Source organism: Macaca mulatta, chromosome 8 (assembly GCF_049350105.2).
Source record: "Macaca mulatta isolate MMU2019108-1 chromosome 8, T2T-MMU8v2.0, whole genome shotgun sequence".
Classification (NCBI taxonomy): Eukaryota; Metazoa; Chordata; class Mammalia; order Primates; family Cercopithecidae; genus Macaca; species Macaca mulatta.
In genome coordinates this window covers 135,059,747-135,073,102 of record NC_133413.1, presented here as the reverse complement: position 1 = coordinate 135,073,102, position 13,356 = coordinate 135,059,747, and the positions used below count along the sequence as shown (strand labels likewise).

The window sequence follows — 13,356 nt, the reverse complement described above, 5'->3', positions numbered from 1 at the left end:
AGCTGCTATGGCTTCCTGTACAGCCTGTGGAACTGCACAATTAAACCTCTTTTCTTTATAAACTATCCAGTGTATTAGTCTGTTTTCATGCTGCTGATAAAGACATACCTGAGTTTGGTTTATTTATAAAGAAAGAGAGATTTAATGGACTCACAGTTCCACGTGGCTGGGGAGGCCTCACAATCATGGCAGAAGATGAAAGGCACATCTTACATAGCGGCAGGCAAGAGAGAATGAGAGCCAAGCAAGACGGGAAACCGCGTATCAGAACATCAGATCTCATGAGTCTTACTCACTATCACGATAACAGTATAGGGGAAACCACCCCCATGATTCAGTTACCTCCCACCTGGTCCTTCCCACAATGCATGAGAATTATGGGAGCTACAATTCAACATGAGATTTGGGCAGGGATGGAGCCAAATAATATCACTCAGTCTCAGGTACTTCTTTATAGCAGTGTGAGAACAGACTAATACACTGGTTCATTTGGCTCCTGGTGAGGGCCCTCATCCTGGTTTGTAAACAGCTGCTTTCTTGCTATATCCTCACATGGTGGAGGGAGAGATTGTCATTCTCATGTCTTTTCTTGTAAGTGCACTAATCCCATTTATGAAGTTTCCACTCTCATGACCTAATTACCTCCCAAAGGCTCACTTCTAAATACCATCACAGTGGGGAGTAGGATTTCAACATGAGAATTTTGGGGGAGGACACATACACTTAGTCCACAGGAGATGGAGTGGGACTTCATTTTGTAAAGCTTGCTGTAATTTAACAGCTTGAAATGGGCCAATAATGCGTATGTGAGCTGAGAGCCTCATGCTTTTTGTAGGGAGGTAGATGCCTGGGGGCACTGTGTACCCTCAGAAGGTCCCTGTATCCTGGTTGAATTTGGACTTGGTAAGGACCATGTGAACCTGCCCTTGTCTACTATGTATGTGCAGTGGGCCTGGAGCCAACCCCAGAACCCAGTCTGTCACAGTGTTGCTGCTGAGTCTTCATGTCATGCTCTCTGTTTCTGCTCAGTGCAGAGGAAAGTAACTTCTGTTCACACCCATCTGTGACTAAGTAATGTGTGTCCTCTTTTTTTTTTTTTTTTCTGACTCTGCCTTTAATAACACGAGAAAAAAGGAAAGAAAATTTCCATTTCATTTTTTGTGGCTTCATTTTTTAAACTTCATTATAGGAAGTTTTAAACACACACACAAAAAGGACAATACTATGGTGAACCCCTACTTACCCCATTACCCAGCTTCAGTAACCGTCAACTTTCTACTATTCTTATTTTCAGACATGTTGCCCCCCAGCTCAACCCCTTTTTGTGTCCTGCAGTATTGTAAAGCAAAGTGCAGGGAGTTAGTATTTCACCCCATATACGTGGATGCATGGGCTCTGCTAACAGATTAGACCTAAAAACAACAACAAAACCAACCCATAACCACAATACCATGACCACTTCTAACAAAATTAACACTCATTCATTCACATCATTAGTCTAGATTCCGTTTTCCCAGTTGACTCAAATGTCTTGCATTTAGTTGATATGCTGGTTAAATTTATTTTAATCTAATTTATAACAGCCTTCCTGTTTTTGTAAAAATGCCATTTACTGGGTCCTTTGTCCTATAGAATTTTCCGTGTTCTGGACTTGGTTGGTTGTACCCTCATAGTGTCATTTAACATCTTCCTCTATCCCCATGTTGCCTGCAGTTGGGATACTTCAGGGGTGGCTCTGAAGGAACAACTCCATTTTCTTTTTCTTTTTTTTTCTTCTCGAGATGGAGTCTCATTCACTCTTTTGCTCAGGCTGGAATGCAGTGGTGTGACCTTGGCTCACTGCAACCTCCACCTTCTGGGTTCAAGCAATTCTCCTGCCTCAGCCTCCTGAGTAACTGAGATTGCAGGCATTCACCACCACACCTGGCTAATTTTTGTATTAATATTTTTAGTAGATACAGGGTTTCACCATGTTGGCCAGGCTGGTCTTGAACTCCTGGCCTCAAGTGATCTGCCTGTCTTAGCCTGCCAAAGTGCTGGGATTACAGGCTTGAGCCACTGTGCCCAGCCTTCATGTTCATAAAAAAAAAAAAAAAAAAAAAAAAAGGCCCCGGCTCATTGTCCTTTTGGTAGCAATTTAGACAGATCATACTTTTTACTCAAATGCTTGATGCTTCTGTGTGCTTGTTTTCCTCCTATGAATGGATTCAGGCTCATTTAGCTGCTCTTAAGAACTTTATTTTGCAAGCTGGTCTCCCTAGCTCTACACCTGTCCTCCTTGCCAGTTCTCCATAGCTGATTTTCTCTTCCTAAAAAAAAAGAGTTAGTTGGTTTTGAGTTCAAGTATTCTGGCCCCACTACTTAAGCTGTGTAATGTTGGACAAGTTAGTGAGTCGGAGTTTCTTCTCCTGGAAAACGGGGTCTATCTCTTAAGATAAAGGAGATAGGAAATTCAATAGTGCATGAAAAAGTTCTTAACACAGTCAGATTCAATGCTTAAGACACATTAGATTTTTTTCTTCTTCTGATTATATCATTCCAAGTTCAAAGATTTTATTTTCTTCTGCCTGCTGAAGTTCAGCCTCCTAAGTGGGTTTTTACCTTTGAGCATTTCACCATTTGTCATAGACACACCTTTCTAGCTTCTGTTCCCCTAAACTCTGGACACACTATCCTGGGAACACACTCTTTACTGTTGCCTTTGTCTACAGTTTCCCTCTTGGAATGTGGTTCCCTCTGGTCTCTGTCTGATGCTTCAAGGACCAGCTGAGATGCTACCCTTTCTCCCACATCCTCCCATCCCTCTTTCTCTCCCCAATCAGTAAGTAGCATTGCTCGGGTTCAGTCGTCCCACGGTGCTTTATATGTGCCACTGTCATTGCACACATCTCTCTCCAACTTGTATTATGGGTGTGGTTTAAGAGTATTTATCTCCCAGGCAGCTGGTGGTAAAAAGACAGAAAGCTTTCGTCTTCATCTTTGACTTTTGCAGAGCAAGTCCGGGCTCCTGCATATGGCGTGGTGCCAGATGAATATCTGTTGAGTTGTGTTGATTCTGATCGCTCTCACCTGTGTGGAGGCCACTGTGGCAACCCCTCCCTGTTCTGCTGGGATGAGGAAGGGCGTATCTGACTCTCTGTGCTCTTGGGCACCCCGTGTACCTCCAGGCCTAGCCAGGGGAGGTCTAAACCGAAGATGCCAGAAGTGCATTGTCTTTGACCACTAACTGTTGCAACAGAGTCAGCATCTAACATGTTGTTTCTTAGAGTCATTTGCAATGACTTTGAGAACAAAAGCTCCCCTGGGAGGGTCAGCACACTTGGTTTGTGCACCAGGCAGGGCTCCTGGCAGGCCTGCCCAGCAGGTCCCCAAGCCTGGGCCTGAGCCCTGACAGCAGTTGCAGCCACAGGGCAGCTGCAGTTATCAAAACTCTCATCTATACATCATTTTCCAATCCGTGTTCTGTTCTGCTGTTTAAGGGGCTGGAGAGCAGAAAAGAGAAGGTGGAGAAGTGCTTCATTTGCACAGTGGTTTTATGATTAAGAATAGAGTGCCTTTGATATTAAAGAAATATTAAATTATTAAATTAGTTAGAAGTTTCGGCATTGGAAAACTAGAGCCCAGTACCCTATTGTGCTACTTTCTAACTTTGTGGCCTTGGGCAAGTTATTGAAATTGTCTGAACCTCAGGTGGTTCTTTGCTAAAGTAGACAGAAGATACTTAACAGGGCTGATGAGGAATGTAAGGAAACTCTAAAGGGCTGTGCACATAGCTTATAACGTTTACTAATAGGTACATTACATTATGCTTGTCAGATAGTCGTGTGAGTTATACCCTCCCTTGTTGGTAACATGGCTGAGACCCAGAAATGTACCCAGCTGGTCAAGGTCACCTTCTAGTAGCGATTACACTGGGTTAGGTCAGTGTTGTTGACTTTCCGGTGTTCTTGGCATAAGGATACACTTCATACTTCATGTGGTCTAGTGTGAACCTTTCAATGTTTATACTTCATGAAACTCTTGTTTTTCTTAAAATTCTCCAGAATTTTGATTGATCATTTCTCCTGATCTTTGAGGAGTGAGGAAGAACTTCTTTGCTATAGAACTCGTTAATGTGCCCCACATTTTCAGAAAGTCCTCTCACCATGGAAAGTGGCAGAGGTGGAGAGAGTGGATGGGAACATGTGCTTCTGGGATGCTTTGCATACCAGGGAATTGTTTCTTTGCTAATGATCCGTTTCATTATAATGAATACTGGATGAGCTAAGACGGTGAAACATTTAACTATAGGTTAGTAATTCATTTAGCAAAGATTCTCACCCTCAGGATTGTATCAGCAACTATCATCAGGAGCACTTCAGGCCTGTCCTTCCTTTCTTTGGAGTTGAGGCTTGAGGAACTTACTCCTTCCACAGCTGCAGGTCAGTAACGATGATACACCTCATTACCCTTTTGTGGGGTAGCAGTAAGAGGTTTCTAGAAGCATCCATCTAGCAGGAGCTCTGGAATGTAAATAACCCAAGAAGTGGCTGTTCTGTGACTTTTTTGTGATGGGAGTCTATGATAGGAAGGAGGCCTTTTCCTGCAACCGGAATGTCTAGCTGCTTCCTGATGGGCATGGAGGGGATCAGTGAGTTAAAGTTTCCAGCATCTGTTGAATGGGATTTGTGTCTAGTAGTTCTGTTGATTATAGGCATCTCCCAGCAGCCTCAAAGAAAGTCACACATGCTTGTATATCCTAGGGGGGAAAGGGAGATATTTTTATACAAAGTAAGTGTTATGAAAGCCTGTTTTATTTTTTTATTTGTGTGTGTGTGTGTGTGTGTGTGTGTGTTTTGTTTTGTGTTTTTGAGATGGACTCTCGCTCTGTCACCCAGGCTGGAGCTCACTGGCGTGATCTCAGTTCACTGCAACCTCAGCCTTCCAGGTTCAAGTGATTCTCCTGCCTCAGCCTCCCGAGTAGCTGGGATTACAGACACATGCCACCACGCCTGGCTAATTTTTGTATTTTTAGTAGAGATGGGGTTTCACCATGTTGGTCAGGCTGGTCTCGAACTCCTGGCCTCAAGTGATCCACCTGCCTTGGCCTCCTAAAGTGCTGGGATTACAGGTGTGAGCCACCGTGCCCAGCTTGTTTTTTGTAAGTTAGTAAATATGATCCTTTCTCTGGTGATATGCCAACATAGTTGTAATGAATAAAATGTTACAGAAGACATAATATATGAAAAGTTATTAGCTAACTATTTTATTTCAACATGATGGACTAAACCACACACTGCATTTAGGCATAACTTTGAGCTGATGACTTCCTGTACTGTCCCCAACCAATTGTCACCCCTCAGAGGGCTGCCACGCTACCCTCTTGTTGGCACAGGAATTGATTGGTCTGGGCTTTTTAAATCAGATTCATCTTTCTGAATTTCTTCCTCAGTTTCTCTCCCATCTGCCTAGCTCCTGTGCCCTATCCGGGCATTCCAGGCCAGCCCCCGTGTGTCTGACCACAGAAGTGAATATGTTTGGGATTTAAATAATCAATTACCTTTGAAAGGTACCCTGCAATAGACAGATAACTTGGAATGCAGGTGAGGCAGAGAATTCACTGCCATCAAGTCGCAGTGTAAATCAGTGTAAATAAGAGGCGATGATAACCTATTGTGGGTTGACGATAGGTTAGTGATAAAAGAGCTTCAGAGCATTTTAGGTGGATATTCATTAAAGCATACTCAGTGGGGTCACTCTTTAGAATTGCTCTCGATGGCTGTTCTTACAGGCTCCTATGAGAATTGTACTTACAGGCTATTTTGTGAATGTTATACTTTACTGCTATTTAAGAGGTGTGCTTTGGCATGCCTGTGATTATCCTCCTTCTTTTTATTTTTTGGGATGCCATTCCTTTTTTTTTTTTTTTTTGAGACGGAGTCTCACTCTGCCGCCCAGGCTGGAGTGCAGTGGCCGGATCTCAGCTCACTGCAAACTCTGCCTCCCGGGTTCACACCATTCTCCTGCCTCAGCCTCCCGAGTAGCTGGGACTACAGGCGCCCGCCACCGCACCCGGCTAGTTTTTTGTATTTTTTAGTAGAGACGGGGTTTCACCGTGTTAGCCAGGATGGTCTCGATCTGCTGACCTCGTGATCCACCCGTCTCGGCCTCCCAAAGTGCTGGGATTACAGGCTTGAGCCATTCCTTTTATCTCAGCTAAGGATGGGAAAGGGAACATGAGACTGAATTGGTGAGACCGAATTTTCTAGATCTCAGAAATTTGGGACTTATTTGGAGGAAGCAGAGTTGTGCCATTTTCTGCAACAATCTTAATCTTAAATTAGGCGTTGACTTCACAGAGTGGTGACCAAATTGTGTGTGTGTTTGTGTGTGCATTTGTGTGTGTGTGTGTGTGCGCCTGCATGTGTTTGTGTGTGTGTGCGCGTGTGTGTATGTGTGTGTGTGAGGTATTTCATATCTAAAGAAACCCCCATTCGGCATCTAGACCTTCCTCTGCTACTGCTGATCTATGTGACTTCAGGTAATTTGCTTGTTTTCTGGGTCTCAGTCTTCTTCTCTGTTTTGTCTGAGAGTTACAATCTCTTTAAGTCCTAAGGATCCTGGTCTATTGAGTTCACAGGCAAACCTGGGACTCCTGCATACGTTCTGTTTCTGAACCACGGTAGCCTTTGCTAACTGACATACTAACGTGCTCTCTTCATAGGAAGGAACTGTGTTTTCCTTGTTTGAAGGTGCCGTAGGAATTCCAGCAGACAGTGATATAGAACTGCCTCGTCCCATCCTGTAGCCACTGGCTACCTATTGCTGTTGAGCACCTGAAATGTGACTGGTCCAAACCGAGATGTGTTTTCCAGTAGAAAAGACACACTGGATTTCAAAGACTTAGAATGAAGAAAAGATATTATGTTGTTAATAATTTTTGTGTTGGTTTCATATTGAAATGATAATACTATGCATATGTTGTTGGGTTAAATAAAATGGACTATTAAAACTATTTTCACCTGTTTCTTTTCTTTTCTTTCTTTTTTTTTTTTTTTTGAGATGGAGTCTCACTCTGTCGCCCAGGCTGGGGTGCAATGCCGCAATCTCGGCTCACTGCAACCTCTGCTTCCCGGGTTCAAGTGATTCTCCTGCCTCAGCCTCCCAGGTAGCTGGGATTACAGGTGCCTGCCACCACGCCCAGCTAATTTTTGTGTTTTTAGTAGAGACAGGGTTTTACCAGGTCGGCCAGGCTAGTCTCCAACTCCTCACCTGTTTCTTTTTACGTGACTGTGACCTTTAGAAATTTTTAAATGACTCATGTGGCTTATACATTGTGGCTTGTTTTGTATTTCTGTTGGGTATTATTAATGTATAGAAGACATTCCTCAGCTGGGCGTGATGGCTTATTCCTGTAATCCTAGCACTTTGGGAGGCTGAGGCAGGTGGCTCACTTGAGGTCAGGAGTTTGAGAGCAGTCTGGCCAACATGGTGAAACCCTGTCTCTACTAAAAATACAAAAAAAAATTAGTCAGGCATGGTGGTATGCACCTGTAGTCCCAGCTACTCAGGAGGTTGAGGCTGGAGAATCACTTGAACCTGGAAGGCGGAGGTTGCAGTGACCCAAGATTGTGCCATTGCACTCCAGCTTGGGCAACAGAGCGAGACTCCATCTCAAAATAAATAAAGAAGACATTTCTCTACTGGCTAAGAAGTTGGAGTAAATGTTTACCGAGTCCCATCCAATTATTAAACAGTTTATGATTCTGAGTAAACAGGGAGGATTAGGAGAAGGGAAAACCCTGGGATGGTTGAAATGGGTGAATCTAGCCAGGAGAAGGTTTCCGAGGGGGGAGTCGGCCTTGGAACTGAGTTTTGAAGTTGGAGAGTGAAAATCCTTTAGGGAGAAGAAAATGGACACAACTGGGCTCTCTGACAGACAAGGACTGGCCCACCCCTGCCTCTAAGGCAGCCTGGGGTGTGGGAGAGGACCCAAAAGCCTTCTTCTAGGAGGGCACACCTGGCAACTATGAGATATGAAAGCGAGAACCCAGCAAAAACAGGATGTCACTGGGTCCTCGAGTTTGGGGATCAGGATAACCCAGGCTCAGTGAATTTTCCTGTTTCTGAGCCGCTCAGATGAATTAGCAAGTTCTTCAGGGAGGGTCTTGTCTTTTTCTCCATGGCTGGTACTGTGTGACTGGGTGGAGACTTACGTCCCAGGAAAACCGAAATAACTGCTTTTCTTGCAAATGCTTTCACATAGCTCTTTATCTGGTCTGTGGTTTCGGGGAAGGGCCCTTCTGCAGTCGGGAATTGTCCCCAGCCTTTATTTAGAGGGCTAAACTAGGGAAATGGTTTTGAATGTAACATGTTTCTAACTGTGGTGATCTATGCCCATCCCCCACCACCAAAAAAAAAGGCCATGTGGACTGTATTTGGTAGCCATAGGTAGGTAGAGCAGTAAAATATAATTTATATGTTTGTGCTATGTGTGCTGTGTATGTCAAAGCATGCTCTTCATGCGGGCATGTCGCGCTCAGGTTCTTGTTTTGAACTGCCACACGTGACTGCCTGGTGCTATCAGCTTACTTTGTGGTATGTTATCAGCTGAAACCAGATGTCTTTTTGAAAAATGTCATTGTTGCATGGGGCTTTAATACTGAAATCTTAGGAGGTGGCCTTTCTTAGGTCATAATTTTTTAAATTGCTGTAATGCATGTTTAAAGAATGGCAGTGCACACGAGAAGACAAAAAGTGGCCCGAAGTCAGGTCGATTTGATTCAGCAAGTGATGGAAGTCAACATTTAATGAACACTTGCTTTGTGCCAAGCACACTGTTCTAAGCTCTTTAAATATATTAAGTTATTTAGGTCTCACAACTTTATGAGATAGTTTATTATTTCCATTTCACAGATCAGTGAGCTTGGGCACAGAGAGGTAAACTGAAGTCCTCAAGGTCAACAGCTACCAGGTGGAGGAGGTGAAATCTGAATCCGGGCCATACACCATTGTTAATCGAGCATTTGTGTTCACTACCAAGTACTTACTGGGCCCTGAGGATGGCTCTGGAGCAGTGGATAAGTCAGATGGCTCTGATCCTTGCTTGCCAAGCCATACTATCATTCTCAGCTTCAGTTTCCCCAACTGTAAAAAACCAGCACCCAAACCCTGCCCTGCGCACCTGCAGAGATTTGTTTGTTAGGATCAGTTGCATTAATGCAGGAAAATGTGATGTTCATGCATGGGAGAAGGCTGGGTTGATCAAAGGCTATGCATGGCTTCTGTTTGCAAATATCAGGGAGGATGGGGTGAAAATGGGAGGACCGGAGAAGAAGGGCAAGGAAACGCAGCTTCTCTGTCTTAGCACGTTCTCAGGATTTGGTTGTGTCAGGTCCCTGCCTTGCACCATATACTGATCATTGCATTCTTGTCCATGCTGTGTGTTCTGACTGGAGTCACACCTAGCATGTGTGGGTGTCAAGTCAGTTGAAGCAACAGAAGTATGGTTTCACAGCCCTTTAAAACATAAGCTCTTTGGCTGGGCGTGGTGACTCATGCCTGTAATCCCAGTGTTACGGGGATCCTTGCTCCCAGAGCTCGCAAGATGGTGGCAGGCCACTTCCAAGATGGTGGCAAGCCTTGTGTTCTCTGACCTGGGGTTCTTGGCCTCATGGATTCCAAGGAATGGAATCTTGGGCCATGTGGTGAGTGTTATAGCTCTATTAGAAGCTGTGGGTCATGGAAGAGAACCATGGAACCCAGTGACTAGTGTTCACCTCGGTTAGGACGAACCCAGGCACTTAGCCATGCAGGAACAGTGACAAGCCTTTAGCCCGATCGGGGGTGGCAGTGGGCGCCTTGCTGGATCAGGAGCACAGTGGACACCCTGCTGGATCCGGAGGGATGGAAGTCAGCGGTGGGTCTACAATGGCGGCAAACAGCAGCGGTGGACGGCAAGCCAAAGCTCAGCTCCAGCTGTAACAAAACACGGACCAGAAGAGTGCAGTTGCAAGATTTAATATAGAGTGAAGACAGAGCTCCCACATAAGGGGAGGGGACCCAAAGGGGGTTGCCCTAGCCAACTCGAATGCCTGGGTTTATATCCTGAACCTTGTCCGCCCTGCTGTGCTCTCAGGCAATAGATGATTGGCTATTTCCTTACCTCCGGTTTTGCCTAATTAGCATTTTAGTGAGCTCTCTGATTGGTCAGGTGTGGGCTAAGTTGCAAGCCCGGTGTTTAAAGGGATGCAGTCACCTTCCTAGCTAGGCTTAGGGATTCTTAGCCTGGGAAATTCCAGCTAGTCCTGTCTCTCACCAGCACTTTGGGAGGCCAAGGTGAGTGGATCACGAGGTCAGGAATTCAAGACCAGTCTGGCCGACATGGTGAAACCCCATCTCTACTAAAAATACAAAAATTAGCTGGGCATGGTGGTGCATACTTGTAATCCCAGGTACTTGGGAGGCTGAGGCAGGAGAATTGCTTGAATCTGTGAGGTGGAGGTTGCAGTGAGCTGAAATTGCGCCACTGCACTCCAGCCTGGGTGGCAGAGCAAGACTCCATCTCGAGGAAAAAAAGAAAAAAGAGGCTCTTCAGTGCTTCTGCTGGCCTGTGTGTAGTTTGGCCACTGTCTGGGGATACCCTGTAGCAATTGCTGTCTGTTAAAAGGATGAAAGACATAATGTTCGGAGACAGACCCTGGATGACAATGATCTGTCTTGGTCTCTTCCATATCTAGGAGGCTGCCGTCAGTTTGGTAATTGAAAGATTCCAACCTGAAACAGCTCGGTGTTTCTCCCCAAGCACAAGAACATTAAGTCCTGACCTTGTGCCTTTCTATGACTCAACACAGAGAGAGCCTCGTGTCCTTTCTTTTGGTTGTCGTGCTGAGCCTATGATCTTTTTGAGGTCATGGCAGTAGGAGCCTTAATGAGTGGAGATGAGTATTACAGGGATTCACATTAGTCCTGCTTTCTTGAGTAATAGTGGTCAGTAGGGTCATTACCATTAATGGAGCACCTTGAGGAGTAGTAATTTGCCTGTGCCGGGAGCTTTTTGTGTACTCTGTCTTGTCTGACCCTCAAGACAGCCTTGTGAAGTAGGTATTGATGCCTGAATTGTATAGCCAGTGGTGCCAAGGCTTGCCAGGGTCGTGCGATTGTCACAAAAGATGGTCAGGAAGCACAGCTCCCATCTCAGCGCCCCCAACTCCATCGCTGCTCTGTGCTGGGGGTTTGTTCAGGGAAGGGTTGCTTCCTGCTGATAATGATGGACACCTCTCCTTAGAGGTTTCCATGCTTTGTACCATTTAGGGAAAACTTTTACTGTGAAAGGCCACACAGTAAATATTTTAGGCTTTGCAGACCACCGTGTCTCTCACAACTACTCAACACTCCCATTGTAGAGCAAAAGCAGCCCTAGATAATAGATAAACAGATGGTCCTGGCTATGTTTCAATAAAACTTTACTTACAGAAACAGGCAGTGGGCCAGATTTAGCCTGCTGCCGTAGTTTGTCAGCTCCTGATTTAGGGTTTGGTCTAAATGGAAATGGTTATTATTAATACTATGATTTTGGGAAAGTTTATGAAGGATGGCAGGTTGCCTACAACAGAGAGAAAGGGAAACTCTCTGTTTTGGAGAAGATTAATCTGGATACATTCCTACTTGGAGGATGTCTCATAGAGGCTGGATGTGGTGGAAGCTCCTTGAGGGTAGCCCAGGGTGGACCCCATAGTATTGATGAGTGCAGACATGGGCCCAAGGGCATTGGATAAAAATGGCGTTTTCATCATGGCGTACTGATGGCCTTGTGGTGTCCGTCTCACAGCCGTCCCCATGTCCTTGGATTCTCACATTTTCTCACCTACCTTTCCTTGGAACACCACCTGGTCAGGATCTGGGGTTGGCTGCTATTTGGGATGAAGATGCTTCCTATAATCCTGAGCCTGAGATGAGAGAGTAGGGAAACTGCTGGACTTTCTTGGAGTCACTGTGCTTCCCACCAACTTTGGTGTGGAGACCCCACGCCTTTCCAAGGCAATGTATCTCTGGGAAATGGGGCTCGGTTTTACAAATGCTGGCTTTGTCTCCCTACTAAGGAGCTGTGATGGGCTGCTTTGTGGGCCTGAGGAGTTGGGGGAGGGAGCGCAAAGTGAGCTTCCAGTGAGATGAATTCATTGTTGATGTGGTGCTGCTTGGAGGATGTGAGGTTTTCTTTTTTTTTTTTTTTTTTGAGGCGGAGTCTTCACTCTGTCGCCCATGCTGGAGTGCAGTGGCACCATCTCGGCTCACTGCAAGCTCCGCCTCCCGGGTTCGCGCCATTCTCCTGCCTCAGCCTCCCGAGTAGCTGGGACTACAGGCGCCCGCCACCGCGCCCGGCTAATTTTTTGTATTTTAGTAGAGACGGGGTTTCACCGTGTTAGCCAGGATGGTCTCGATCTCCTGACCTCGTGATCCGCCCGTCTCGGCCTCCCAAAGTGCAGGGATTACAGGCGTGAGCCACCGCGCCCGGCCGGATGTGAGGTTTTCTTAAGCAACTGCTTATTTTGTACCCCACCCAAAACTTTCATAACAGAAGAGCTGCAGTTAAACTGCACCCAAAGAGTCCATTCTAAAGAATTCATTGTTGTTGTGTTGAAATACTCAAAAAGGCTGGCGCAGTGGCTCACGCCTGTAATCCCAGCACTTTGGGAGGCCGAGGCAGGTGGATCACGAGGTCAGGAGATCAAGACCATCCTGGCTCACACGGTGAAACCCCGTCTCTACTAAAAATACAAAAAATTAGCCGGCGTGGTGGCGGTTGTTCGTAAATCCCAGCTACTGGGGAGGCTGAGGCGGGAGAATGGCGTGAACCCGGGAGGCGGAGCTTGCAGTGAGCAGAGATCACGCTGCTGCACTCCAGCTTGGGCGACAGAGCGAGACTCCGTCTCAAAAAAACAAAACAAAACACTAGGTGATAGTAACAACAAACCCTTTCACTGGATCACTCATCTGCTTCTGAATATCAACTCATAATCTTTGGAGAAACTCCAATAGCTCCTTGGTATTCTTTTGCCCCAGTTTTTTCCTCGTTAGAAAAAGGCTTTGAAATGCTGGGATGGGGTGAGTCTTGTCACCTCTTGATTTCAGACATTAATAAAGAAGCTGATGGTCCATGCCCACTGTAAATAGGATTGCAGAGGCTGTAGTGGCTAAATCTGCTTTAGGCCTGCTGGTAAACTGTATTCCCCCTGCTACTCTTGAGATACTAGGTTGGTTGGAGACATTTGTTTTTAAGATTGAGTTCTCTCAGGACGTGACCCCACCATTGGTGATGAGTTGGATCACACAGCCCATAGGGACCTGTAGGTGGCTCCAGAAGCTCTTGTTCAGCCT

General features: G+C 45.7%; 1 protein-coding gene across 6 annotated transcripts in view; it reads left to right on the top strand.

Moving 5' to 3' along the window:
- The window catches only part of MTSS1 (MTSS I-BAR domain containing 1), a 183,633-nt gene that overhangs the window by 73,050 nt on the left and 97,227 nt on the right, over positions 1-13,356 (top strand). The window lies entirely within an intron of this gene.